This window comes from Rattus norvegicus, chromosome 19 (genome assembly GCF_036323735.1).
Source record: "Rattus norvegicus strain BN/NHsdMcwi chromosome 19, GRCr8, whole genome shotgun sequence".
Classification (NCBI taxonomy): domain Eukaryota; kingdom Metazoa; phylum Chordata; class Mammalia; order Rodentia; family Muridae; genus Rattus; species Rattus norvegicus.
In genome coordinates, this window is record NC_086037.1 from 59,674,413 (window position 1) to 59,700,001 (window position 25,589).

The following is a 25,589-nucleotide window of genomic DNA, read 5'->3' on the forward strand; positions in this document are numbered from 1 at the left end:
GACTGTGCGAATCCTTGCTGGGCCTGTGACACTGATTTTGCACAGCTCGGCTTTAGGTGACATGATCATATTTACGTTCTCAGAGCAATGCCACATCTCACCCATATACCACTCTTTCAAACCGTGAAAGGCTGGCCTTAAGTCTCCACTGAGTTTTCTTCTTGTTCGCTTCTCAGTTGAAGTGTCTCCCAAGGACACCTCAGATGATTACAAGGATCCTCCCCGGGCTCCAGCTGGCGTTTTGGTCCTCAGGCGGTTGATCCCGAGTCCTTTAGAGCTGCTGTGGAAGGCATTGTTGCGACTCTGTGCTTCCTAGACATCACTAGAAATACTGCATATGATGCACTAGGCTGGTCCGAGTCAACAATCCTGGCCACACCGGTCCTATGTGACTCTATGGTATATGACTTGGACTCTAAGAGTCTTAGTTTCTATCCATGTCATCCTGGTGGATCCATAGAACAATAGCAGGGACATAATCCTAAATAATAACCGGGGAAGGACTCAGCTATTGAGGACCTACGTTCTGTCCTCAGATCGCACTTAAAAACCAGAGGCTGTGGCCCATTCTTGCCATTTCAGTGACAGTGAGATGGGAGGCAGAGGCAGATGGAGCTTGCTGGCCAACTAGCCCAGCCAACTTGTTGACATTGCAGACCAGTAGGAGAACTTACCTGAAACAAAAGTGAAAGGTGCCTGAGGAATGGCACCCAGGGTGTCTTCTGACCTCCACAACCATACATATGTACACACACACACACACATACACACACACACACACACACACACACACACACACACACACACACACACTAACGTAAAAGATCAAATGTGAGGTAAGCCATTAGAACATTTTCCATAGCTTTGCCACATGGCTGCTTCCTAGTCACTTCACTTTGGGTTCTATCTCTAGATAGGATACTCCATCAGTCGGGGCACTGGACTTGTGCTTCCCTGCCTGTGGGGACATTGAGTGGCCTGGTCTCCCCAGATTGTCTGGAATCCTAGACAAGACCCCTTCAAAAACAGTCAGCATCAGCAGTTGCACACTTCCCTCTCCATCTGCAATGAGATTTTGTGCTTGTTACCAGGAGATCAATAGTGAAAGCTGATTCTGTTAGGCTTTCGGCGGGGGTCATTAATCTCCTTCAGCCTCAGTTTCCCTATCTGTGAAGTGAGTCTAACTGGGATAATAATGAAGAGTTAGGTCAAGTGAGGTTGGCAGCCAGACACCTACCACCAGCTGGAACACAAGAACATGTTTCCTCTACAACCCAGGTCAGCTGGGGTCCTCCTGGCGTAGAATAATGAACTGCCCTGTGTAGGGTCTTTTCTCTCTCCTCTTGGTCAAATATTCAAGTAGAAACTGTGCACCTGCTGACCTGCACTCCAGGACCAGTGACAACTGGAAAGAAACAGAAGATGACAAGTGGTTGCCGTGTGTGTGTGTGTGTGTGTGTGTGTGTGTGTGTGTGTGTGTACAGATGCATGTGCTGTCATGTGCATGTGTATGTGGGTGCATGGGCTGTTATGTGCATGTGTGTGCAGATGCATGTGCTGTCATGTGCATGTGTATGTGGGTGCATGTGCTGTCATGTGCATGTGTGTGGGGGTGGATGCAGGTGCTGTCATATGCATGTGTGTGCAGATGCATGTATGTGTGTGTAGGTCCTCAAGTGTCATTCGGTTTTTGAGAGAGGATCATTACCCTGAGCTCATCGAGTAGGTGAGGTGGGCTGGCCAGCAATCCACAGGGATCTGCCTGTCTCTGCCATCTCAGTGCTAGGATTACAGGTCCACACCGCCATACCCAGCTTTTCTTTTATGTGGGCTCTGAGGACCAACCACACTCAGGTCTGTCCATCTGCCAGGCAAGTACTTTACTGACTGCGCCCAACCCTCTTCCTTCTTTTTTTCTTTTAAGCACTTTACCAGTGAGACTTAAATTTCCATCAATTCCTACAGAGGATTCACATATATGTGTGTGTATGCATTGAAGTAACATGTAATTTATGTGTTCAAAGAACTTAAACTGAATTCAGACAGGCCTTGTATTTCTAAAAAGTTCTGATCAGCTAGTCTCCTTCTTCCCAGTATAGAACAGAGGTGACCATAAGCTAAGGTCTGGAGCTGAGGGCTGTCACAATGGGAAGGGGACACAATGTGACATTGGAATGGTCTAAGCTGGGCTTGGAAACCCCTACAGCATGCTGGCCTCACAGTGCCAGCTGGAATGCTTGCCTTAAACGCTGATGACAACCACAGGGTGTATCTTGGTGTGGGTAACAATGGGGGGGGTGCTGGGTCTGACAGATAGTGGGACAATTTTAGTGTTTATATTCCACTGGGGTAAGCACTAACAAAGACCCACCATTTCCCAGATAACCAATTCTTTTAAAAGAACATCTGTTGAAACTGGCAATTTACAATCTTCTTAAAATACTGAGCGACATAATTAACCCTCCGGGGAGACTAATATTAGTTTATTAGAGACAATTTCTACTTCTGTTTATTTTTACACTAAATGATTTGTTCAGATTGGGGGAGAATGGTTTTGGATTTTTTTTTTTTAATGGTTGTCATTGTTAGTTTTTTGTTGGTTCTTCTTTTCCTTTGAGTTGGGTTGGGTGGGCTTGTATTGGTAGTTGAATTTTCCTTCTTAATCAAGGCTACAGAAGGCTAATAGCTAGGTATTAGATATAGATAGTATTAGGTATAGATAGTATTGGTTCCCATGGTCGTCAGATGTAGGTAGGTAGAACTCAGCCGTGAGGCTCAGGATAGCTTGCTGTTTGAGTAACTGGGTACCACGCATGCTTTCAGGTATCATAATTTATCTTAACTGACCTCAAGTGCTGGTCATGCACCTGCTCATTTATGTGGTTACCTCTGTCTGCAGCCATTGGTCAGGCCTCTTCTAACAGTGAAGCCCTCTGGTGATGGAATTCTCTTCTTGCCATTGCTACATAGCCTCTAAAACTATTTACGCCTTTCACAAGGTGGTCATGAACTCTGCTGCTTCCACACAGGGCTAGTGTCAGACCTTCAGATTGCCGAAGAGAGTGGAAAGGGGACAGGGCACCTTTTGACCTAGTGCAGGGTAGGAGGACACAGTGGCCCTCACTTTTGCTTGCTTGTCCTTTTTTGAATTGCAAAGCAAAGTGTTGGATAATAGCCTTTGTTCTCCGAGTTCTCTGACTGCGCGACCCAGGCTTTGAGTTGGCTCTCAGTGTGTGGTGATTCTGCACAGCCCTCCATCTCCTTCCCATCCTAGTTCTCTGTTGTGACAAACACCATGGCCAAGTCAACTTAGAAAAGAAAGCGTTTAATTGGCCTGATGGTTTCACAGGGTCAGAACCCATGTGGCAGAGCAATGGCATGCTGGCAGGGACAGGTGAACACTTACATCTTGATCCACAAGTAGGAGGTAGAGAACGACCCTGGGAATGGCATGAGTCTTGAAAACTCTACTCTACTGCATGGGGATCAAGTTTCCAAACACAATCGTACAGGAGTCATCTTCATCCAAGCCAACAGATTCCCTCTTCTCTTCTCCAAGCTAAGCTACTAGCCATTCAGCCTAAGAGTCAACCCAGAGAACATCCCCCATAACTGTTGCTCCACTGACAGGAAGCACTCATGAGCAGGAGCTTCTTAAGATAAAACATGGAATATATTTATAGGAAAGTCACCACAGGCACCCACACTTCTGGACTAGCCCTACTTGTCTACCCTACCTTTCTGTCCTACCATATCTTCCTTCGTGGCTGACTTGATGCTTTAGCAACAATGAACTGGGCTCACCACTGCTCTCTATCCCCGAGACTCCTATCTGTCTACCTCCTGGTATGTCGTTATACTTGCCTATTCATAAACAACTTTGATATACCAAAATGGAGGAGGCCACTGTGTCCTCCTACCCTGCACTAGGTTCTCAGTGTCAGCTTGTCCACAAAATCTTGATGAGGCCTTCCCTCACTTGGCCTGTTGGTCACCTCCTTACTCATGACATCATATTCTTGTCTGGATCTTGTCTACGGTAAAGCAGAGGCCTACTGGACAGCGTGGTGTGACCATTTGCGATCCTAGCCTATGACCCTGTAAGTATTCAGTGAACAGTTGTTGCATTTGGTTATCCGTCTTTTCACACAGCCGTGAAATATATGAGGCCTGATACTTCTGGGTGTCTTCTTTTCAATGGAGTGTAAGGATTCACGAGTCACAGCATCTTGTCTAATTAGGAAATGTTGGCTCACACCTCGGGAAGATCTGAGCATTAGAAAGCATCTTTGAATCCCAGTCACCTTGTGACCAGCTGGTGGAGTGGAAGCTTAAGGCTGGAGCCAGAGACCAGTAGAGCTTGGCTGAGGCCATAACCATGAGGGTGTGTTTGTGTGAGCGCCTTCCAACTGAGCCGTCTTTCATATTCACCAGCTAGTGGGCAGGTCGGTCCGTGGCATGGCCTACTTCAGGGACTACCTCAATAACTCTTTAGCAGTTAAACCCATTCCTGTAACCTCCTAGCCTTGCCCTCGTCTATATGTAACATGCACTTCACAGTGAGTTAGAATATTCAATATTCAGTCAATATTCAGTATACATGAGGTCGATCACATAGAGCAGTCAGAATGTTGGCTCCTTCGCATGTAAGACTATGGCACCAAGCAGAGGCATCTTTGACCTTAAGGACCGGAACCTGCCCCAGGAGTTATTTACAAGATCTCTTCCTCTTCACTCTCAGGGGAGACAGGACTTAAATTTTGTCCCTGCATTGGCTCCGAGAAATTTGTTGTACTGCTCACGTCCTGAGTGACTAATGTCAACTTAGCAAAGTTATTCAAGGAGTAGCTGGTTCTGAGAGACTATGTATCATCCAATCAGAATGTATTGGCTTTATCTTTTTTCGCCATCATTAGCTATCTTCTTATGAACTAGCAGCATCTCGATGCCTGGTGTGTGGAATGCTTGGGGAATGACCATGGGGACAATGGGTACCTAGGGTAAATGCTTCCATATCCCAAGTGCCCTACCAACACAGACATCACTAACCAATCAGACTACTAATCCAAGGAGTCACTACCTGTAGCCTTCAGTTAGTATGGGAGATGTTTTTCTTTATCATTCTAGCAAAGTGACATTCTATGAGTGAGTGTGAGTGTGCGTGTGCGTGTGTGTGTGTGTGTGTGTGTGTGTGTGTGTGTGTGCGCCTGCCTATGTATATGTGTGCTCACCAGTGTTCAGTCATGAGGGAGCCAGAGGTTGACATCAGGTAGCTCTTAATCACTTCTCCACCTTATTTCTTGAGACAGGGTTTCACTAAACTGGAGCATGCCATTTCAGCCAGGTTGGCTGGCCAGCAAGCCCCTGGGATCCAGAATCTGCTTGTCTCTGTTCTCCAGTGCCATGGTTACAGATCTGGGCTCTCAAGTTTTCCTTCTTGTTCAGCAAGCAATCCATCTATTTCCCTAGTGTCCAAAGTGACACTCTGATGGTTCTTTGTGCAGGGAAAAAACTGGGTCTCTATGCAAGGGCCTTTGATATTTTATTCTCGGTGGTGGTGGTCTTCTGCTGTTGGAGGTCAGCCTTCCTCGAGGGAGAAGCTTAGGAAAACTTCCCCCCAGTTAGAGATGGGAATACTACATGGTTCTTACTGGGCCTTGCCTCCATCAGTTAGACACTTACTCTATGACAGTCACATTCTACGGTAAGGCTCTATCTGGGATGACTGGAGGCCAACACTTCTCTGGTCCAGAAGCTTCCTTAGAACACTTTCTTTTCCCATTGCAATGCTCATTTCAGTAGCAAGCTTACCTGTTCATTTAGCTGTACTTTGATTTCTGCACACATAGGCTGATGAACATGTGTCCCACTGAACAAGGCTCACCTGTGCAGCTAATTGGTGGCTCTGTCTGTTTACAGCTCACACTTTCCGTGGGCCATTCCAGCTGCCCGCGGTGCCAAGTGAAGAATCTTTGAAAAATTTAAGGAAAACCATTCCTTTTACTAGAGGTTGTGATTAAACATATAAGACCGAAATCCACAATAATTCATACATACGATGTTTGCGTGACCCTTGCCCGACTCTTATGAATACATAACATGTCAGGTCTTTCTGAATACCACTTGGTATTCCCGGTTTTAGAACTGGGAATCCTGAGATGAAAAGTACAGGGCCGACGGGGGCAATGGTTTTTAAATGATCTGGGGCCATGTTCTGACCCAGTGCATGATATGGGTTACACCAGCTTTACTCAAGTACAGATGTATGTGCACGTGTGTGTGTAGACCAGAGGGCATCCTCATGTGTCTTCTTCAATGCTCCCCCTTAGTCTTTGAGGTGGAGTGTCTCAGTGCACATGTAGCTTGCTGATATAGCTCTACTGCTGGTCTCCGCTGTGCCCGAGTCCTAGCATCATATAAGTGTGTGTCGTCTCTGCACTTGGCTCTTTAATCTGGGTGCTGGGGATCATACTACTGTCCTTATGCCTGTGTGGTGAGCACTTCCTGACCAAGCCATCTGGCATGCCAACTCCTGATCTTTGCCTTCATTTGAGAAAGTTAACAGTGGGCAGCTCTTCCTAAGTAGCTTTGCACCCTCTACTCTTACAGTGGTGCAGCCGCCAGAAGCCAGGCTGAAGTTCAGATTTCAAAGCCTGCAAATGTGGCCTCTCCCTCTCCATTTTTGGATGGCATGATGAATAAACACAACACAAACAGAAAGCTACGAGCAAGCGAAAGAAACCAGCAGCAACAACTGCAAAATTGTGGCTCCAGAACGTAATTTATATGGCGGCACTCTGTCGAGCTGGGCCGTCGAGCTGGGGGCCATCTCTGTGAGCCTCAAACGGCCCAGAGTGCAGAAGCCCCATCTCCTGGGTTTGCATGGCCCCGGCTTAATGGATTATGCATTGGTCGCCCGTTTGAGAAGAAGCAGTAACATGCAGCTGGGCCATCAGTCCTGGAGACTGCACATGGAGCTGTTTGTCAATTATCCCTCCCCCCATCCTTATGGTATGGCCTTTCCTGTAATTACAGTCGAGATCCTATAGCCGGAGGAAGGGCTGTCAATTGAGTGGGAGGCTGATGTCCATCGCAGGGTGACAGGCCATTCTGAGGGCTTCAGGCTCATCCTGAGAGAGGCTGCTGGTTTCCTCCTTAGGCACTCGGCTGCCACCCGGTTTCCCACCATCAGAAGAACGGATGCACGAGTTCTGTGGCTGAGCCTGGAGGTCAGGCCCCTTGGACGGGAAGTGCTGCCGAGTGGAGATGAGCCATCGATCTACAGTTTTCTAAAACTGAAAACCATTATTTCACAGGCCACCCCTGTGCTTAAAGGAGATCTGAAAAGACGGGGAACAGAGTGATGGTTGAGTCTCGGCCCCAGGAAGTCAGTCTGAGTAGAGAGCCACAGAAAAATAATGGTTTTTTTTCCTTATTTTTATTAGTTCTTTGAGAGTTTCATACAATGCATTTTTATCTTATTCACCCCCTCCCTCACCCTCCTGGATCCATCTAGATCCCTACCCACCCAGCTTTATGCGCTCTTCTTTCTTAAAACCTTCCAAATATAATTTATACTACATATCTGCTCTTGGATATTTGGCCTTCACCGGATGGTGATCTACCCATCACCCCCTCAAGAAAATGGACACTCCTCCCAGTGGCTATCAGCAAGCCATAGCCCCTCAGCTGAAGGTGGGACTCTGTGTAGGCCCTCTCTCCATTCTCTGGGATTCTGTCCAGCATGAACCTGTGCAAGCCTGTGCGTATCGCCTCAACTGCTGTGAGTGCTTGTGTGCAACGGCTCGGCTGTGGCCAGGACACGCTGTTCCTTTGTAGCCATGCGTCACCTTTGACTCTCACATGTACCCTGACTTTCCGCCAAAATCGATGAGCTCTCGGCAGTTGTCCCTGGTCCTCACCTTGATGGGCTGCAGGTCTCCATACTCACTGCTGTCTACTACAAGGAGAAACTTCTCGAATGAGGGTTGACTGCTGCACTAATCTGTGGGTGTAGTGATCAGGTTTTACTTTAGACCAAGCATGCTTTTTTTCTTTTTTAAAGCTAACATGGATTATTTTCATAAGATTGAACGTCAAGGTCATTGAACTTGGTTCTCACGAGCAGAGATTTCATGGGTGGGAAAGGCTCTGGGGCTAGCATACAAAGTAATGGGCTGACTCACTGCTTCTCTTGCTTTGAGAACTTCCTGGGTTTGCATTGTTTATACGCCCCTCTGTCCAGACCCCTTCTGTGCCTACCACTCAAATTCAAGAACAGTCACCACTTCTTCTAAGTGCCCAGAGAGGTGTGCTCCAAACAGAAGAGTTAGCTCACTGTGGATGAGAAGCTATTTGGATGGAGGTAGACTGGACTGGCCTCCTCCTTCAGGGCCACCAGGACAGTGAGGGACAAGGGCTCGGAGTTTTGGGGGGTAGGGGGTGATAACAGTGACCCGCTTTCAGTGACTAGCCTGAGTAATAGCACGTCTACTCCTTGGCCCCCCACAGCTCAATAAATACATGTTCCTTGGGCTTCAGGCAGGATCCTACAGTGTAGGAGCTCAGCCTTCCCTTGGCAGGACTGTGGCTGGGTGAGAACCCCGGTTGTGGCTTAGAAAGAAATACCAGATTTCCAGATAATTTAAAAGACCATTATTCTGAAGGGAATTTGTGGGGGAAGTGTTTAATTAAAGTTAACATTTTAAATCAGCATCTAAAGTATTAGTATCTTAATGCTATTTACTTTCTAAAATTGTATTTTAAAATGTATATGTCTATGTAGTGTATGTATATTTGTAGTGGGACACACATATCAAAGCGTGCACATAGCGATCAGAGGACAAGTTGTGGGACTCGGTTTTCTCCACCACGTGCATTCTGGAGATTGGGTCTGCTCTGTCAGATTTGGCTGCAGGCTGAACATCTCACTGACCCCGTGAGGGCACTTTAAAACAAAGTTCCTTGTAATTTGTTTTCACTCAGTTCTTCTATCTCCTTCTCCTCCCCTCCCTTTCCTTTCCCTCCTCTCTATTCCGCTCCCCTCTCTTTCTGGTATCTTTGGGAGAGCATTGATGTCACCATGGGAGAGGTGGGAAAGGAGACTCTGAAAGACTCTACAACCATTTTGTGGTTCATTTTGACCTCTTCGTGTATCTCAAATCAGGGAGGTTTGCCACAGGGCATTCAGAGCTCGTAGGAGAGTGAAGGGAACCAGGTCTCAGCAAGAGTCTGATTCCAAACTGCACAAGTCCCGCTCACAAAGGTGGCCAGAAGCAAGGGCGCATCAGGTTGTACAGACTTAGCACGAGGGTGGCAGGGGCATTACGGGGAACCCCTGTCTTTAACTATACCGGGAACCTCCTGGGTCACCTTGCCTTCCTGGACGTTGGGAGACACGCACAATAATAATTGAGTCTGGAATGTTATAAAGGCTAAAGAAATAATTCTGAGGACTTTCAGTCTATTAACTATCTGAGGCTTCTTAATAGTTTGGCTTAAGGCAAAAATGATCTTATTCAAGTTTCATCCTTGTTGAGTCAATAATTAACTTAACCAACTTTGATTAAAACTGAATTTTCATAAGTATAAAAACCATCCGGGCCTTTCTTTTTCCATACAAAAAATGGTGGCAGTGAACTTTGCGGTCTCCCTAGATGGGGCTGGCCCATGGGGCTGGGGCTGGCCCATGGAGATGGTGCTGGCCCATGAGGAGCCTGGCTCTCCACCAGTCTCTTTGAAGGTGCTTCCTGTCCACCTCTCTGCTTTCACGTTAGGTAACCCCTCTGATATCTGATCATCCCGGACCTTTGGGGACTCACTTTCATTGTCACTGACCACCGTGCCTTTGACATCTTCCATGTTGGGTCCAGGGCACTGGCTATGGAGTCTCCAGTATCCTTTGCTGGCCTCTTTTAGAGGATCCTCCACCAAATAGTGATCTCCCAGTATTGATTGTCTTAACCTTCTGGACTTGTTCTCCTCCAAGGTCAAGACCATTTTTCATTATCATTCAGCAGTTTCATACATGAATACAATGTATTTAGATCATATCTACCCCCCTAACTACCCCCAGACCTCCCACGTATGCCTCCCGACTTCTTTTGTTGTTGTTGTTATTTTAAATAATCCACTGAGTCCAGTCACTTTTGCCCAAATGTACATGGGTGTGGGCCCATCCAGTGGAGCATAGGTAACCTACCAGGAGCCACAAGCTCAAGAAAACTCTTTTCTTCAGCATCCCTTACCTTCTCTAAGCATCTCAGCTAGGGTAAGGCCTCCTGAACCTCTACCCTACTCACATTGGAAGGCTGATTGGCCGGACCTTGTGCAGGTCTTATACTTGCTACCATAGGTGCTATTCGCTCTCAGTGCAGTGGTCCTGCAAGGTCATGTCTCTTTCTACTGTATCCCCTGTAGCAAACCCTGGAAGGATGTGTCATAGAAGCTGAGAATGTGAAACTCCTGCTATGGCCCCTCCTCACAGTCCAGCCCCTGGCGTTCCGCTTAGACTCTTGTGGGTTGGTCTAACCAGGAGTGAGAGGCCCCAACAACTCCTCACTATCTTGAGGCCTCATTTGTTGGGGGGCTTTTAAGAAAGAAGTGGGGGATGGAGGTAATACAAACCCATAAAACGACATGCACGCATAATGTCATAATGTGTGTTTGGTTAAAAAAAATCAATTACAAAAAGAAAAAAATGAAAGGGAGCTGAGAGGAAAGCCAGCTGAAATGTAGTTGCTGTGCACAAGAAAAGATAAACGGAGCAGCTTGACTATAAACAGGAAAGACAAGGACCGTCCCAGGTAACGCTGATGGCTCTGGGATGTGAGGTTAGGGTGGGGGCCCACACTGCAGCAAGAATACCTATGTGCGGAGAACTCTGCCAGCCGGGATGCTAACACTCACATCCACGCGACACTCCCAGGGCCCCGGCTGCGCTGTGCCGTGGAAGGTGAGGCTGTAGACTAAAACAAAGGCACCTGACACAAATACCAAGTCTCCATCTCGACTGCTAAGATTGAATTGAATTCTCCTGGTGCCGTTCAGTTTTCCTCTGTGCAGGACGTAGTCAGCATTTCCTTACGTCTTCCTCCCGTTCTCCCTTTACAAAAAAAAAAAAAAAAAAAAAAGATTCTTTCCTTTCTGTCTGTTTGTTAGTGTTCTAAGGCCACATATGGCCACATAGAGTCAACCACAGTGACACTTTCCTCGTGGCCAAAACAGTGGCAAGCTGTGCCAGGCACATGCTGTTGGAACACCTGGCAGAGGCTCGGCGTGTCTTCCTACGACCGGGAGTGGGTACATGGCTCCTAATGTCTTACAAAACAGGGGGCTCCATCCCAGCGACTTGGGTGCCATCCCAATGACTTCGAGCAGTCTTCCAGCTGGACTAGCTGCTTGGGAACACATGTATGTTTGTGCTGGAAGCCCCAGCAATATCATCTCATCCAAAAGCTTTTTTTCCTGTGATGAATTATTCAGGCAATGTTTTCCAAAATTGTCATTGATCGGTACAGACCCAGAGAGAGTGTTACAACAGCGTTTGTGCCGGCCTGTGAGGGGTCGACATTTTCTGGCTTGTAGAGGTTCCGAAAGGAAGGAGGGGGAAAGGAAAGAAAGCAGAAGACGTTGTGGTCTGTTTTTTTTTTTTTTTTTTCTTTCTTTCCTCACAGTGAAGCAATGCAGGTACCACCCCTGGGGTGGCACATGTTCAGCTTAGGCTGAAGCCCAGCCTGGGAGCTGAGCTTGGCAGGGTTGGGGTAAAGGAGGGGGGCACAGCATCCTCAGCTATCCAGCAGCACAGCAGTAATGTGAAGTAGGAATAGGAGACGCCTAAACGGCACTGGATGAAGACCCGACTTAATTTACATAAAACTCTGTGTCTGAACACGAATGACTTTCTCGAGCATATACAAGGATGCCAGTATGCACTCCTGTGCATGCGTGTGTGTACACACAGACACACAGACACACAGGAGAGGGGGGGAAGGAGGGAGGGAGGGAGGGAGGGGAGAGAGAGAGAGAACAAAATCGAAGCTGTTTTTGATTGATACCTGTGTGTTGGGAGAAGGCGGGCCCTTGGTTCTGATATCTCTGTCTGTGGAAACACTATGGGGATTTTGGTAAAAATTCATTGCAGGGCGGGCTTGTTGACTACATCCTGCCTTCCACAGTGGCCCACAGACAACCAGTGACAACTTGGGCATACCTTCAGCGTACCATAAAGGAGCGAGAAGGGATGCTCTCTGAGAAGTAGGAAGCCAGCTTCGATTTCAGCCTCGCCTCGTGACCCTGTTCTAGGTGTTAGGCTGACTCACTCCCAAGCAGCGGTCCTCAACTTCAGCTGGATGTTAGAGTCGCCCCCTGGGGACTTCTTAGAGAGTAGTGATGCTCCAGGATAATTGAATCCGATCTCCAGGGAGTCAGGGAGCCCAGGAGAGGAAAGCAGCAAGGGTGGAAACCCCTCTTTACCCAGAATTCCCGTCAGTAGCCTCCAGATCTGAAAGAAGGAAAGCTGAGTCAGAAGCCTCTGCAAAAATAAAGTCGGGGTTCTGCCTAGCCCAGGTTTCCAGACACTGGTACTGCACCCCACTTCCCCCTGTTGTTTGTTTGTTGGCTGTTGTGATTTGGTGAGTTCATTTATTGTTAAATAATGTTCCCTTAAGTAGGGAAATGTGACATGCACTAGGGCTTTGCAGAGTCGTCTGCCTCTGCTTTCTATAGCTTCCTTTAACCTTACCAGCTGAATGGATGGGTATATTACACACGTGCCACATAAGCCGTCCATGTAAATATGTGACTGCCTAATCTCCTTCCTGTCTCTAAGGACTTGCCTGATGGTGCACCTCAGAGAAATGGAATCATAGCATATACGGTGTTCTGTGTGTTTTAATTCACATGGCTTCCTGACTTCAAATTTTACCTGTTAACAGTTTCTCCTAATACTTTTTATTTTTTTTATTGTCAAATGCTATCTTATGATCAGGATGCTTTCCCGTCCTATTTATCTGTTCATCAGCTGGTGAGCATGTGTTCCCCCGGTGGACTTACGTTTTAATTCCAGCACCCGTTCAGTGTCATTTACCTCTGACAAATACCTTGAAATACTTTACATCAGAAGCAAAGCATGATTAGCAAAGCCGGAAACTGTGAATCTTTTCACTGTACAACTGCGGTGTGACCTTGAACTGTTACAGACACTGCTTCTCTGTCGATGAAGGAGTGAGGGGCGCTCATCCATTCCTGACTTCTCCCCTTCCCTAGTAGCCAGAGGTGAAGGGAGAGTGCGAAGGTGCGAGGGTGCTTTCCGAGAAAAGGAGGGGATACTTTAAGATCGGAGAGAGGCGTCGGTATTGTTTGCGTGATTAATGAGTCCGTGGTGCCGAAGCTCTCATTTAATGTATCTGCGCCTTCTAAGAACATTTCGTTTCGTGCGCTTCGACTGGGTTTGAGATTTATGAGGCCCAACTTGCAAGCGATGTGCGCCCGGATTAAGGGAACCTGAGACTGTCTATTTATGTCTGACCCGGGGAAATTCCCTGTAAGCTGCTTATCAGAGAGGCGCTTGCCAAGAGCATGATGGGAAGATGGAGTCCTTCGGTCCCCTGGTAAAATCTGGAATCTGCTTTCTTGCATTTTTCACAGCACACTCAGAAAGTAAGTCCACCTGTATGTATCTGCCGGCTGATCCACTGGTGTCGATTTAGTTTTAAAATGCATATACTCTGCAATTCTCAATTTGACTCCAAACACCAGATCTTTATAATTCAATGTATTTAATTCTTCGTTGTCAAACACCAGGCCTGCTCAAGGTGACTTTGAGGATTTACTCTCCACCTATTAAAACACCCACGAACTGAACTGTTCCTATCTGTATTTTTTTCTTTATTTGAAACTTTTTTTCACACTAACAATTTCATGCTCCAGCATCTTGAGAGAAGTGCACGCATTTACTATTTCTCCACCAGGGGGCACTGTGGTTTGACTGCCCATTTAAACAGCCTGTCTTCTGTGGGTTTATCAGAAAATACACACAAGGAATCCTATCTGGAAGTAAACAGATGTCAATTTTTTCTCCGCACTAGCAAACGGTAGCGTTGTCAAGTTTGTTAAACTTAGCTCGCTGGAGATTAACATGCAATGTATAATATGCATGTGCCTAACTGTATAATAAATAGTAAATCACATTTTTTATGCTTTCTCTGAACTTGCAAGTTATTATTTTTTTATTCCCTGGGTGTGATGAAATAAATAACCTTAAAATACATTTTAAACATGTCAGTCAGGGAGGGGAAAAAGTGCTTGGCAACTGTATTTGATAGATTTCTTTTGTGATTAATTCTCTTGTTGAGTTTTAACGACTTTAAAGATAAAAAGCTAGAAACTACAAAACTAGGCATGGTTAATAAATAACCAGAATAGCAGGTGTGTGGAGATGCATCTGTGTAAAACTGAAATAAAATATATCTCTAGGTTGTATTTGGAAATAGCTCTTTGGGGGAAGCGGGTAAAAGTTTTAAAACAGTGAGCAGAAAGGTTGCTTTTATTTTTCCAGGAAATTCTTACAGAAAGTGCTCCCTAAAATCCACATATGTACACTAAATTATTCTATGAAATAATGTTTATTAGCAAGATCAGTGTCTTGAAACACATTTGTCTACCTGGAATATTTGGAGAGCATTCACAAACATCTTCTGGTCTTTTCTCATGCTTCCTTACTCAGCTCCCTTTCCTGGCTCTCATGCCCAGTGCTTGCTTGGTTGATGAACTGCCTTAACAGGCACAGAGGGCTGGTCTTTCAAGAAGACAGAATTGTGTAGACAGAATTGTGTTTCAGTAATACTATCATTTTCCCCTTCTTTGAACACTCAGAATTTATGAAATATGACCCAGTTTATCCTGAAACCTCTCTGTGAAACCAGGAGGTGGAAGAATGAATGCCAATCTCCAAACAGCAAGTGAAAGGCCCGTCATGGGGCTTATTGCTTTGTCCCAGATGTGTGAAGCTCCTGTCACCTCATTGGAAGGCTGGATCCAGCCCATTAGCTCCACCCCTACCCCCCACCCCTATCCTGTCACAGGCAGTGCTGGGGTATCGACTTTCCTAGCACATCTCAACTTGAGTTCTTAAGCCCAGCAGTTTAGAAACCAAACACACATTAATTAATATGAATAATGACTCAGACGAGTTGTAGGCCCCCAGAAGAAGAATGTATAAATGGACATATTTGCACATATGCTTTTGTGTCCAAAAGGAGATAAATGGTGTGTTGAACACAATCCCGTCTCCTCTGTGAAGGGCTATTATTGTCCCTGATTTTTTTTCCAACTCCCCCAAAAATAATAGGCCAGGAACATCTCACACAAGGCAGCTCTCCACCCCAATCACTAGAACTTCAAAGGTAAGAGATCTAAAAAAATAAAAAAAACACAGGCCTTATTTCTGAAAGCTCCTGGATTGTAAATGAAGTCTAATTATCTGCCTTCCCTGTGGCTGGAGTGAGGAAGCAGACAGAATATTGTGCACTTCTGTTTATATTATTTCTTTCTAAATGAAAACACTTGCCAAGCGTTCAAGGCAACTTCCGGCTGTGCCACACCTTATGTAAGTAGCCTGTTTTCTAGAAGGAAGGCAGCATCCTGCTAGGTAGGTCCTGTCCAGTGGCTCTCCTATCAGACCTGTACTGGATGAGAGCAACATAAATAAGCTTACACATCCTCCCAACACCTTCCCTGGAAAATCGTTTTTTAAGGACTTGGGATGGGCGCTTTTAACCTAGAAGCCAGTGACTAGGAAGCTAGATAACCCAGAGGATCACTGGCTGACAGAGTTCAGTAGCTTGCTGAAAATGGCGAGGCTTCTTTTTTGCTCCAGCCTAGGGAAGTTGCAGGTCCTGTGGTCAGCAACACCCTCCTTCCCAGTCCTGGACATTCCTTCCAGATCTTGCTAGCACACACAGCATGTAGACTGAAGGCTGGCAGGAGCCCCAAGCATTTGGCCAGGAAGAGGCAACTAATTCCAGCTGGCCCACGTGCTGCGCTTTAAAAATTACCCAGATGAACTGATTTTGTAGAGAGTGGTTAGAGAGGACTCCAGGGCTGTGGGGGTGGGAATCCGGGTGCAGATCCAGCTTTTCTTCAATCACGAGCAACATGATTGGGAGACAGACAAGGATTGGCTCTGTGGACCACATTACTTTGGTTGAATGCAAGAGACAAGAGATGGTCTTCCGGTAGGAAGGTTTACCCCTTCCAGACCCTCACACCACAGGGTCTGCTTGAGTATCATGTTAGTTTGTGCCTGAGAGGTATGTCTTCGCCAACAGCAGCTTCCCAGAGCCAGAAACAAGAGACTTCAAGTTTGGGGGCAGGAGCTTCTGTGGACGTGAAAAGACTGCCTCGGAACTGTAAGGCATCTCTCCAAACGTACTTGGCCTCCCTGCTCTCTAGTTCCCCGTGGACAACTGACAGGCCGGGTTCTCTTGGCCCAGTGCCCAAGTGAGTTCTTGGCACACATCAACATTGTATATCGCTTTTGCTTCAGAGGAAAGTCTGCTCAGTGACTTAGCTACTCTGTCAAGGCAGAAGTCTCTCTTCTGTACTCATAAAACTTCATTTTAACCTGAGAAAGAGAAGACCAAAATGAAACAGAAACTGAGTGTTCTCTCTTTTTTATTCTTTCCTCAGAGGAGGTGCTCAGAATCTCCTCAGTCCTACCCGAATGCCCTGAAACCAGTGAGACCATGTGTTTCACTGCCACACCTGTCTAGCTCCAGCAATGTCACATTCACCAGCTGGCTCCTGTTAGAAGCTAGGAGCTGAGTAATTATAATTTACCAGAGGCCTGTTTTATGGTAAGACTCGGGCCCTGTCTGTTCTATACCACTGTTGAACACAGAGGAGAAGCAAGATTCTTCTAACAAGGACAACGTGATCTCGGATGAAGAGGTCAGCCCTGATAGTATTGCTACCCATCCACCCAACAGTGAGCAAATGTATTGGCTGCACTAGTCCATGTGCTGATAAAAGAGAACATTAGTGATTTCTCCATGGTTGCTCTGTTTTTAAAGAAACAATTAATAGTAATAATGTCTAAATATAAATTCATTTTCTAAGGATCGGGGAGGTGGCTCAGGCGGTAAATTGCTTGCTGAATAAGCATGAGGACCTGAGTTCAGATCTCCAGAACCCCTTTAAGAAAGCTGAGCACTTTAGCTTAGTAACTTTAGCTTTGGGGATGTAGGGACAGATCCTAGGGTTCCTGTCAGCCAACTCAACTGAAATGCCACATCCTGATTCAAAGAGGTGGGGGGGTCATATAGAGAGAGTAGTAGGGGAAGATTCCTAATGTTGACTTCTAATCTCCACACTCAGATATGTGTGAGCATTACTTGCACACATGTACATACACACAATACAACACACACATACACATGCACACACACAAACACACACACACAAACACAAACACAAATATAAAACTATACTAAAGAAAAAAGCAAAGACTGGAGAGATGGTTCAGCATTAAGAGTACTTATTGCTTTTCTTTCAAAAGACCCAAATTTGGTTCCCAGCACCCATATTAGGCAGCACATAACCACCTGTAACTCTAGCTCCAGGAACTCTGACATCTTCTTCTGGTCTCTACAGGCATCTACACAGCACACACACACACACCACACGCCACACCACACATATACACATACACACCACACACACACAAAACATACACACACCACACATACACACATACACACCACACACACAAAACACACACACATGATAAAAAATAAATTAAAAATTTTGACCAAGCACTATAGATCTCATTTTAAATTCAAAGTATGAGTTATGCCGAGAAACCATGGGTGTTTATTTTAAGCAACTGACCATCAGGGCCACAGATAAACCTGGGAAAAGCAACAAACAAACCCTGCCTCTGACAAATGCCAGGGCACTCTGGTTCACATCTTGTAGATGTGTCACAGCTGTGCCCTCTCACGGGAGTGCTTTGGAAGATGGCTTGTGTGCTCAGCCCATCAGATGCTGTCTGTGATGTGAGGCTTTGCAGATCCATACAAACAGGCACCCAGCACGTTGCATCGAGTCTCTCAGCCTTGAGGAAACAGGCACATGGCATCCATGTTACAGACATCCTATCTGGGGCTGTACCCAGCATCCTGTTGGGTTCCTGCCCCTAGTGAAGCCTGCAAAAATGATGCCTCTTGATACATGCGGAAACGGCGTGTGATGTCATGGAATTGAGACACGATGCAAGGGGAAACACTCTGTGCTTCTGTGCATTGCTGCTGTGCTGCCGCTGCTCCTCTTGTGTGCTGCCTAGGGAGAGAGCAGTCCTGTACCCCAACTCAATGGATCAATTTTTGCCTCAGTAATGGTAGCGAATAATTCATAGCAAAGTTGCAATTTTTCTTTTAAAAGTATTTATTTAAATTTAAGCATGTGTACACGTGTCTATGTGTGAGTATATGCACGTGAGTATGGGTACCAGTGGAGGCGGCAGAGTCCCTGGACCTTGAGTTACAGGCCATTGTAAGCTGCCCAGTGCAGTGTTGGGAACCGAACCTTTGCAGAAGCAGCAAGCGCTCTAACCACTGAGCTACCTCTCCACCTCCACGCATGTTTCCTATTAAAATAAAACCCTCTAAGGAGTAGACAAAAGCTAGCAAGGAGGTGGTCTACTGATAACCCTGTCAAAGTGGACTGCAGTTGGTTACTCTGTATAGGTGAGGCCTAATGCTCTTCTTACCGCCTTCTATGTCGGCCTACCAACTCTTCCAGACACAAGTCTCTGGTAATCGTCTGTTGCATTCCAGGCCTGTGTTCCATAGGGTTGCTCTCTCTAAGAGGACAACACAGGGGATTGTTGGCAGAATCTCCTGGTGTGTGGGTGTGTGGGTGTGCGTGCGCACGCGGTCACACGCACACACTTCTGTACTTTTTTGTGTACTGTTCCCTATGTTCACTGTGAATGGAACCCTCACCCCACAGTGACCCGAGGCTATGCAGTAACTAAATTATTCAATTAACATCAGAGCTCTATGCTTCCTGCATTTTTCTTCTCTTAAAACCACATTTGACCATTACCGATCCTTTCGTAGCCATGTCCAGATTGTGGTCTGGGGGTCAAGCTGGGCCAAGGATAGACATTGATGCTTCCCAACACAAACTCATAAGCGCACTTTAAATATTTGAAGATACTGTTTTTGAAACTTTTTGTTCTGTGACTCGAGTGCACGGTTCTCTACTGTGAACTCTACAGATGATGGCAACATCACTTCCTAAAGTCGAAAGGTTGATAAAGAGACTTCCTAGGTCACTTGTGTCCCAATAGTGGAAAGATCCAAACACATTCAGACCTTGCTTCAGACCCTGCATTTAAGGATATTGCCTTGATGTCTTGAGAGCAGCCATGACAGGCACATCTACATCGTTGAAATGGGCAAAACCTACAACCCGAAGCTCGACTGCTTTATCTACATGGTTTTGATGGAGAAAGCGGTTACAATGTTCCCATTGCAGACTAGGTCCCAGGCTAACATATCTGTACCTATTACGTCCTGAATGCACAAAACACCAAATTAAAAACTGAATTATCCAAGCCAGCAGAGAATTCACTCACAAAATAGAAGAATGTGTGGAAGCCGGAATACGCCTGACTGAGTGTTCGCACTAAGTGATTCACTCTGAATCATCAAGCCATACTCAGAGAGGTTGATCCTTGCTCAGCTCTGGGTACAAGTGTTTGTCACAAATCAATACTTCCCTTGAGCATCAGTTGGCTGCGTGGCATCTGTAACAAATAGTTTTGCATGTCTGTTACTGGCGAGGGCCACTCCAGCTGTCCTTTGCACTAGAGAATGTATTACTGCCGCCTCTGCCTGTTCAAACACCCTCTCTCGTTTTCAGAAAACCAGTTGTCACGTTTATCAGAATATTGGATCCGTATCAGGCAGCTGCATGATTGAGACCATGCTCAAAGGTCTATGACATTGGGAAACACAACAACACCATGACCATCACCTTTGCCTCAGCTCCTAACCCCCACTTCCTACTGAGGAGTGCTCAGTGTGGCTCCATGATCCCCAAAGTCTGCAGGCCTAGAGGCTTTACTTTTCACAGAGCAAGGATCATTTGTGACTGGGGAATCTCAAGGTTTCCTTCACTTTCTCTTGATATTTCCGGCCTGTCTAACAGCCTGGGAGGTGGGAGTCAGGAAACGTCAGAGGCCGGCTCCTCTTGGTACTGAGGCAGACAGGAGTCTGCCAGCCCAACACACAAATTGCCCTAGCTACGAGCAATGAGTGTTTCCATTTCCTTAGCTGAGGCCTATGGCAAGGGCTTTGGTCCAGGTCTTAGGGTTTACTGCTGTGAACAGACACCATGACCAAGGCAAGTCTTATAAAAGCCAATATTTAATGGGGGCTGGCTTACAGGCTCAGAGGTTCAGTTCATCATCGTCAAGGCAGGAACATGGCAGCATCCAGGCAGGCATGGTGCAGGAGGAGCTGAGAGTTCTACACCTTCATCCGAAGGAAGCCAGGAACAGACTGGGCATCCTCCAGCAGCTAGGAGGAAGATCTCCAAGCCCATCCCCACCATGACACACTTCCTCCGATGCCACACCTTCTCAATAGTGCTGCTCCCTGGGGTGAGCATATTCCAACCATCACAGTCCATTCTGTCCTGAAGGTCCGGGGAAGGATGCATTTCAGAAATAGTCGCCCCATACAATAAAAAACAAGACAACACTGTGCTGTCACACAGACAGGGACCCTAGGGCTATTCAGGCTCCTAAGACACAGCAGCACATTTAATCTGAAGATTATGCGCACATCATCTGTGTATGTGTGCATGTGTGTGCATGTTTACCTGTTTATGCGTGCAAGGAGGTGTGTGCCACAGGTGTGTCTCCTACATGTGGAGAGCACAAGTCAACCTTGGATATTGACCTCCTTAACTTCCACCAGCTTTCTGGTAGCCTTTGAGCTTTCTCCAGAGTCTCCTGTGTTCATGGGTTTGGTGAGTCTAGACTCAGATCCTGATCCTTACCCTTGTGGCACGTGCTTTGCTCACTGACCCATCTCTTCATACCCAGTCATTTATATAACTCAGATCACTGTCTTATCTCCCAAGCTAAGTAATGGCCTGGCCCCTTTGGGGGCGGGGAATGATTTTGAGCAATTACACTCCACTCCTGCTTACACATTCTCATACATTTCTTGTTATTCTAGGTGAGTCCTGCATGCAGACAGAGGTTGCCAATAAAGTTTATTGTAGGAGCCAAGTGTCAATATCTGTAGCACCCCCCGCCTAGGGTGCTTGTAATTAAAATGCCACAGATAGTCTGGGAGAAGCATGAAAATTTGATGGCAAATTGATTTCAGGTTCATCTTGAAGTTTGTCCTCAGCTGGACTCGATACTCCTGGCAGCTGTGGGATGGCTTTTGTCAAAAGGGTCTTCGAGAATGAGACAGAGATGTCACGCTCTGAATATTAAATACAGTGTGCTGTTTATGACAGGTTATGTTTAGTGCTGAATTGTACAGCTCCTGCTCTCGCACATTCTTGTCCTGTAAATGGGGAAGATGGGCTCCCAGGACTCGACTCTCCACATGAAACGGAAGAGTAAGTATCCTGACAAGAACAGAGACACTGGCTTCACAGAGAGGGTGTTCTGTCAAAGACTCTGTGGTTCACAGATGTAACTTGCATTTACACACCCCTGGGCATCATCCTCGTCAAGATGTCACGACAAGGAAGGTGTTCTCTCAGAATAGCGTCCATTTAGAAAGGGAAAGAGTCATAGAAATAGATGAAAAAGTCAGTCAGTCTTTAGTCGTTTACATTGCAAATGACTATAAACTTGCACCTATAAAGGCCACTCCTCGTGAACTGTCCATACAGAAAGATGCTCTAATGATAAAGTTATTTAAAAAAAAAACACAGCCTTATTTCCAGAATTTAAACTTGGAAGAAGCTGGTAGGAAAACATCATTTTCAGTGTTCTTAACTAAAATAGGAAAGAAAGAGAAAGGAAGGGAAGCACTCTTAAGTAATATTAAATGTGTTCAAGAAAGCCCATATCTAATTCAGAATTATTTGGCAACTCTATTTACTGAGAAGCCAATGCATGATTAGAAATAGAACTTAAAAGAACACTACTGAGGCTGGAGAGGTACTCATTGGTTAAGGACACTTCTCGCTCTTACAGAGGGCCAAGGTCTGGCTCTCAGAACATGCGTGGTGGTTCCTGACCATCTGAAACCTCAGGTCCAGGGAATCTCATGCCCTCTTCTGACAGGGGCCCGAGGCATGCGTGTGGTGCACATACATATGTGCCGGCAAAACAGTCAAACACAGAAAATAAAATAAAGCTAACAGTTAATTTACAAAGAACAATATTCTGATAGAGCCTGTTCATTCATTCATTCATTCATAGAGCCTGTTTATTCACTCATTTAAAAAGTATAAATGGAGTCCTTACTCTCTGAGGAGTGAAACTACAGGAAAAAAGGTCTGTGACTCATAATATACGGAGACTCCTGTCCTGGGCTGCTGCTGTGCATTAAGCAACACAGTTTATATAATGCACATATATGGGATATATAATATTCCATATTCATATATGTATGTATATATGTGTGTATGTTTGTGTGTGTGTGTGTGTGTGTGATATGCATGTATACAGAATGACTGTTCATCCTGGGCAGTTTGGATTTTCTTTCCTCCTAGCCTGCCCCCTCAGGCAGCCCAGTGCTTATCCCAACAGGAGAGAGAGAAGGGGAGCTTAGCATATGCTCCTGGGCCATCAAAGCCTCTCGTCTGCACATTCCAGAGATATTTATGGGTCTTTTATTAGGACGGTTTTTATGGCCCGAGATTAAAAGGTAAAGTTAAGTAGTAAAAGTAATGAGCATGCGCCTTCAGAGGCTCCAACTGGCTCGTGTTTTCCTTCCTTCTGCTTGTCACGGTCCACTGCACCCTGATGGTAGCATTAAAGGGGTGGGGGAGTCTTGGATCATATCTTGGCAAAAGGCGGGACTGTGAGTTGTCAGATCAACAGATTATACCTCGGAGATGTGAACATGTGGCTTCTCTGTCTTCGGGAAGCTATTCAGATATGGAATGAATCTCTATGGGGATCAGGACTGACCACAAGATCAAATCATTTGTGCAGGGCATGCTGAGGGGTGTGTGTGATCCCAGCAGTCAAGATACTGGGGCAGAAGACTTAAATTTCAATCTAGCCTGGGCTGTATAGAGAGCTCAAGGCCAGCTCAAGGCCAGCCTGCTCTATACAGACTCCCACTTCAACAGGTAGGTAGGTAGGTAGGTAGGTAGGTAGGTAGGTAGGTAGGTAGATGTGTGTGTGTGTGTGTGTGTGTGTGTGTGTGTGTGTATTTCTATATCTATGTAGATACATAGATATGTACAGATATGCACATATGCATACATACATATATATGTACATATAGAGAGAGGCGACAGACAGACAGACAGAGGAGACAGAGAGAGACAGGAATAAACAGAGACAGAGAGACAGAGAGTCATTTGCTCCCAGAAAGCAGGGTTTGGGCAGTTTATCTACAGCCTGTGTAGAGAGCTATCATCCTTCTTGTGTTCCGTCAAGACTGAGGCTTCCCGGTGTCTCAGTTACCTTATTGTAAAGTGTTTCCTGTGGGCTCAGTAAAAAGCTTCATGTTGGGATTTGTGAACAGACTGTAGGGGACAGCAGTCATAGGGATGCTCTATAGGGGATGGCAGTCATAGGGATTCTCTATAGGGGATGGAAGTTGTCTGGCCTGGGTTGCTGTGGCTCCCTCTGACCTTTATAGATGGGCAGGTGGAGAAAGGATTCAGTAGAGAAAGCTTTTCAGAACTGTAGTGCTCACCAGAGCCTCCCATGTCATTGTCACCTATGTCAGTTACAGGCAGAGACTGACAGCATGTCCCCAACATATTCCTGTGGCTGTTTACTTACCACTGCACACCCATGACGGTGGTGGTCATAGTGGTTGTTGTTATTATTATCCTTGTTATTATTATTATTGTTGTTGTTGTTGTTGTTGTTATTTACCGTGTGCTTACCTTGGACAAACTGCCTGGGGTCCAGAAGAATGCTGCCATCCAAACTGATATAACCACTTACATTCTTGAGAACAGCCATTTGGAAACTTCTTCATGCACACGGACCTGTTAAACATCCTGGGTCCCACGTCACTGCAAGAAATAAACGTCACTCGGTGTAACGTTTGTAAAGAAATCTCTCCTGAAAATGGATGAAGCAACGTCACCCAGTTCACAGTGGTCCCTGGGCATCTCTCTGCAAGGAGCCCTCAGAGAGTAGGGCGCACGCAAGACTGACTTTCCAGTTCAGCAAGACAGCCCATACCCTGGAACATTCTAGAAGGAGTGGATTTTGATATCTTTACTACTGCACTTGCTTTGACTCCCTCTCTTAGTAATTAGATAATTATGTATAATTAGCACATTAATTACATGCAACAGCTGCAGAGGGGTGTGTGTGCTTGAGAATGTGTGTGTGGCACATACCATTGCCCGAAACCAGCATGTGAGTTCACTAAAAGACTCATCACATTTTTTTCTCCTTGACACACTTGCACTATTAATTTGTCTGGGAGAATTCATATGAATATATGAGTATGCATAGATACACGCACCTATATAGCCAAGAGATATTAGTAAATTAAAAAAGTTGTAGTAACTCTGACCTTCCCATGGCTTCCCTGGCACATTTAGAGAAAGTGTGACCACCCTCCTTAGCTATCTTTTGTCACAGGTAGCTGCTGTTTGACCAACCACATCACTGCTTGTCCCAGGACCTAATAGAGAGGCCCCAGTGCCCTGAATGTCAGGGGAAGTCTTGTTATATATTATTAAGTGGGAGCAGCAATTTAAAAGGAACAGAATGTAGGTTTCCAGGCTATATAAAAATGCAGGAACAGAACGAAGATACATAGATAATGTCACCCTGGGTTATCTGTCTGCTTCCTTTCTCTCCAATGTCACTGATGAGACAACTATGATGTGCCCCTGCTGTGTAGGAACCAGGGATATGACTCTAGTAAGTCAGCTATAATCTGTGCTGTGGGAATAACAGACATTTTGCCATTCATTTTTTTTTCTCCTTTGGACTGGAGATGGCTCAGTGGTTAAAATGAGGACAGGAGCTTGGACCTCCAGGATCCATGGAGCCGCTGGATGGCTATGATGGCCCATCTGTAATTTCACTCTCAGAAGGCAAGGATTCCCAGGGCAAGCTAGGTAGCAAGACCATCTGGGAAAGTTGTGGGTTTGATCAGGACACCTTGCCTTCATGAAGACTGTAGAAGAGGGATTCCTGACATCAGTGTCAGACCACCAGACATGCCATACAAGTGCACAGTACACACACACACACACACACACACACACACACACACACACACATCCCAAAATAGGGGGAAACACTTTTTTTCTGTTTTTGATCATTTTCTATAATGAGTGACACTTTTATAGAAAAACAAGATCGCACATTTGGAGGGGGATTAAGATACAATTTTTCG

The 25,589-nt window shown here is 45.9% G+C and overlaps 1 protein-coding gene across 7 annotated transcripts in view; it reads left to right on the top strand.

Moving 5' to 3' along the window:
* The window catches only part of Wwox (WW domain-containing oxidoreductase), a 930,922-nt gene that overhangs the window by 336,011 nt on the left and 569,322 nt on the right, over positions 1–25,589 (top strand). The window contains exon 10 of one of the 7 annotated variants that reach the window (XM_008772491.4): positions 1–25,589. This exon is cut by the window's left edge and continues 35,761 nt beyond it; it is cut by the window's right edge and continues 6,644 nt beyond it. The exons of the other annotated variants lie outside the window; for them this stretch is intronic. The gene's annotated coding sequence lies outside the window, so the exon portion shown is untranslated. 7 annotated transcript variants of the gene reach the window in all.